The sequence below is a fragment of the Drosophila sulfurigaster genome, chromosome 2R (genome assembly GCF_023558435.1).
Source record: "Drosophila sulfurigaster albostrigata strain 15112-1811.04 chromosome 2R, ASM2355843v2, whole genome shotgun sequence".
Classification (NCBI taxonomy): domain Eukaryota; kingdom Metazoa; phylum Arthropoda; class Insecta; order Diptera; family Drosophilidae; genus Drosophila; species Drosophila sulfurigaster.
Genome location: NC_084882.1, coordinates 16,281,168 through 16,285,935, shown reverse-complemented (window position 1 = coordinate 16,285,935; position 4,768 = coordinate 16,281,168). Strand labels below are relative to the sequence as shown.

Sequence of the window (4,768 nt, the reverse complement as noted above, 5' to 3'; positions counted from 1 at the left end):
TAACAAAAATGTTTACAAAGTTTTCCAATGACCATTATTTTATTATGTCAATAACATTGAGAATTTTAAATGCAGTAAAGTGCATTAAAGTAGACTACAAATAGAAACGTGAATCACAATTGAAATTTTTGTACAACAACTGAAAAATTGGTCAAAGTTGATCGTCTTACAAAATATTTACAAAATTGTTAAATGACCATTTTCATATCAGAAAATTCTTCTTCAATTTCGTACTTTCGGTAAACATTGTTGTTTTTTTGACGAATTATTGAGACATCGAATAAATTGTCAATTTCTGTGAATTGCTTGATATTTTCATTAAATGAAAATGCAAATAATAATTATGAAGGAACTCACTCAAGACATTCACCTTGAAAGTTAACAACTTTGGCAGCTTTGTTGAAGTTAAGCTGAGGCAAGGACGAATACAATTTATGGCTGCAGCATAGATTCTTTCCTTGTTTTCTTTTGCATGTAAATAGAGCAGCGAGTAAATGTTTTTGTATGTAAATGTGCGTTTCGATAAAAGGGAAAACAATCATTTCGCCATAATAAGCACTAAATATGCAGAACGCCCTGAAATATTATACTAACTCGTTTTCATACGAAACCCAAGCCAAAAAAAATACACATATTACATATATTGATAAATATTAGTTAAAATATGAATACATTTTTTATGAATGCATGCGAATCACCCACCTGTGCAGCACACACACGCTTACACTCGATGTGTTTGTGTGTGTGTTAGTGTGTGGCAACAATTTGCGAAACGTTGCGTATACGTAACGAGCAGAGTAAATTGATTGCAAGACGCAATGAGGCGCGTCCTGTAAAACCACTTAAAACATGCCTCAATACATGCCATAAACTCGAGCTCAGGAAGCGTCTGAATCTTTAGGGTTTCCCAAAGCAAAGACGCCACATAGCCATCCACCAAATGCAAATACAAACACACACGCATACCCATAGCGAGAGTGTGTGTGTGTGTGGGGAAAGCTGGCGAAACCGACAAACATTTAACCGGCGGCTATGAAATTCGATAAATATCGACAAAGTTTTTGGTCGCTGGCAACGTTCGCTGACTCCTCGAGAGTCGGAACTCGAGAGTTTATTAAACACAGGATATAGCCACGGCTCAAAGGACTTGGGCGCTGACTCCGGCCATTTGAGTGGCATTCGCAAAAGGCGCAACTTTGATATAAACATGCAGTCACACGTTGCCACACACACACATGGAGCATCCGCTTATTTGCTCCTCCACCTCCTCTTCGGTTCCAGTGTCTGCGCAGACTTCAATTACGCGCACTTTTTTACCTTCATATATGCGACGGGCCCCGAGGGATTATCGCTTACATTTTGAGTCAAGTGTGCCCGTTTATTGTGCACAAGTTGAGCTCAGTTCAAGCTGCAGATATTGTTGGCAACTGCTGCCTGAAGCTGTCCCCAATAAGCTCTATATATGTGTGTGTGTGTTTGGAGCCTGTCATTCCTCGCCAACTCAAGCAAGTGAAAAAGTGAAAGGCGTGTCTCCGCGCCCTGATTTGAATACGCTGTGAATGTAAATGTGAGTGTGAGTGTGTGTGTTGGGTGTGTCATAGGCACACATCTGTCTTTGCCTGGTGCTCGAGGCTGCCTTTGCTAGACTGACTTTGCTAGCACGTAAGTTATGCGACAGACTTTACATTAGCTCCCAAAAAAAAACAAGACACAAAACGAATACACGCTTTGTAAGTAAGTTTATTCAAATTGCAAAATTGAGTTGTGCGATTCCGTTTGAATTAAATAAATATGAACGGAAATATATCATATCTGAATTGTTAGTCAATTCTTAAACAATACTCGACTGAGTAATGCTCTGAAATATATGGAGTAGAGATTAAATTTAATCATAAAATAAAAGACATAATAATATTAATACAAAAAATGTTTAATAAATTTCAATGTATTATTCACCTTACCTGATATTAAAAATAATAAGTTTCATGCCACTATTTAACATAAAATTTTTACAATTTTGGCCTTAAAGCTAAGCTGTAAACTTTTTCTGTTGTCACGACAAGATCTCTGTGAAGTGAAGCTGCTGTTTTTCTGATATATGAATTTTATTCAAGCAGGAAATCAAAATAGGCTTTGAGAATTAAATTTTAACATTTTTATGACTTTGATGATCAGCAGAATGAATACTAGCAGAAGTATTACAAGCTTTGGCTTGTAAATACTTTTTATTTCTGAACTTCTTGTGAATTTATTTATTTAATAGAAATTTATAAAATCAGCAGATACATTCAAACAGGTTTGTCATACGTGCTTATATAGACAACGTAAATCTTAACGGTTTTGCACAATTTTAGATTGATTTTTCTAAGCCTTTACAATGTGCTATCCGTGTTGCAACTGCCGTGGACCTTTTTGCTGTTGGCCTACTCCTCGACAATGGGAGCAACGCTTTTCAGCAAGTGAGCATCTAGTTACTCGGTAAGTAGTCGAAGATAGAGGTATTGAGACAAGCAAACATCCACAGAAATTAAAAATATAATTCTGTTCACTAGATTACATGCTTTCTTGTAATACAAACTACAAACTAAAGCTGAGTATGCCAAAGCAAAAATGGAATCGCTGAAGAAGCTTATATCCGGCCGTTTCTTCATATTTCATTAATCCTTTGAAGCATTTTATATGATTTGATGACGTACACGGATATACACTAAATAATGGAATTGAAAACAAATTTTATCGAACTTTGACCAAATTTATTAAGTACATAAATTGATAATGAAATATAAATTATTGTAATTGACAGCAGTTCTTACACTCGCTACACATAGAGTAGAAGATTGCATTCACCTGATGTAATATGAGGTAGAAGGAAATTAAGATGCAGAATTTGATGCTTCATTTATAAGAAGCGGGTGGGCTTGTAACGCCATCGCTTTCGTCAACTTTCTAATAACTAGCGTACTAACTCAGAGCTAAAATCGAACAGGGCAGCAGCAAGGAATGTAAGCAGGGTAGAAAAAATATAGCTAAATTCAAATAAAAAAAGCTACAGTGTGCTCGACTGTAAGATATCCTCTATTATTATTACTATTATTTATAATATACCGAATAAGTAAACCACAAATATACTAAAATACCATAGTCGTAATCTGGTATATTTATGTAGTACTACATCAAAATATACCATTGAGTGCGAAATATACCAGATTATTCATCCGTATACCAAATATGGTCTTCGGTATATTTTGGTTTTCATATACTTACTGAATATCCGTTATCCGTTATAATCAAAAGTATATGCATATATAGGTAATTCCATGGCGAAATTTGTCCCGTGCGAGACTTTTTACAGTGCACTGCAGTGAAAATAACATAAACTGAAACAATTTTAAAAATAAGTGAATGTTATTCTTAAAGCTCTAGATAAGCACTATATTTAGAGTAAGATTGATTTTAGAAACTTGATCTTTTTTCCGATAAAATATATGATTGCGTTCATTTTTTTTATTTTGCGTACGAATTGGTTGGTTTTTTGCAATTATCACAACAGAAAACAAAACAGAAAGAAAATTCCAAAACCATTCTTAGCTCTAATTAAAATACTTATCTAGAGCTATAAAAATAAACTTTTCTTATTTTCAAAATTGTTTCAGTTTATGTTATTTTCAATGTAAAGAGTCTCGCACGGGACAAATTGCGCCATGGAATTACCCATATGAACATATATTTGATATTATATTAAGTAAATGAATCTACTAGATAAACTAATAGTGAATATTAATTTACTAATTTAAAAAACGAGTATATAATAAAGTATAACAATCCATTCCTACTAAAAGAAACCCAAAATGTTGTGCTTTAATATATAATGGAATTTCTGGCGTAGTCGATGCCTTTATCGATTATCCAGAACTTGAACATAGTACAAAAAAACAGCAGTTATTAGCTTGTTAAATGCTGCCCTTTAAGCTTTAGCATAAACTGAAGGTCAATGATATGATATTTTTTCGTCAAATTTTTCAAACCTGTCAGAGAGTTGTTGATACACCCAGGGAATACCCCAGCCCCTCGATCAACTGGTATAAATGTGTATATAAAAAAAAATAATAAAAAAAAAAAAAACAGGACAAGAATTTTTTTGATGTCAGGGACAGGCGTGACATTAGCAGCTGTCGACGCTCACGGCGTTGGATTGACGCCAGAGCAACATGAAAACACACACAGTCACACAAACACATACACATGCACATGCATGTGTGAATGGACAACATAAAGCTGGCATTGTGTTTGATTTTTTTGACAGCAGAGCGAGCGAGACAGGGAGAGTGAGGGAGGGGGTGAGAAATATTCGTACAAATTTTCTTGCTGGTTCGTCAACTCTGACAATTTGTTTAAAGCGCCCAGCGCAGCAGCAGCAGCAGCGAGGACGAAACGACAGTGTAAACTTTTTAATTAATATCAAATATGAAACGTTGCCATAACCGAGAAAGAGAGCAACAACTCGAATAGCACCGAAATCAGTCGAAGAGAGAGTGAGAGTCAGAGTCAGGAGGAGGACAGCTGCGAAGCTGACAAAAGTGAAATCAACCAAAGCTTGTTAAAACTTTTAATTAAATTTAATTGTTGTTGTCTTGAACGCCAGCCCCTTTGTCTCCATTTTGGCCTCTCGCTCTCTGTTGTTGTTGTTATTTTTGTTGCCTGCTGTCAGACGACGAACGCCTGTTAGTCAACTCTAGTGTATTTACAATTTATTTATATAAGCAACAAT

General features: G+C 35.3%; 1 long non-coding RNA gene across 1 annotated transcript; it reads left to right on the top strand.

Annotated features, from left to right (window-relative positions):
- Nucleotides 1-2,146: 2,146 nt before the first annotated feature.
- On the top strand, nt 2,147-2,796 carry LOC133837373 (uncharacterized). The gene is made up of 3 exons (XR_009893803.1): nt 2,147-2,296; nt 2,355-2,478; nt 2,553-2,796. It is a non-coding gene; the product is annotated as an uncharacterized LOC133837373 (long non-coding RNA).
- The last annotated feature ends 1,972 nt before the right edge of the window (nt 2,797-4,768 follow it).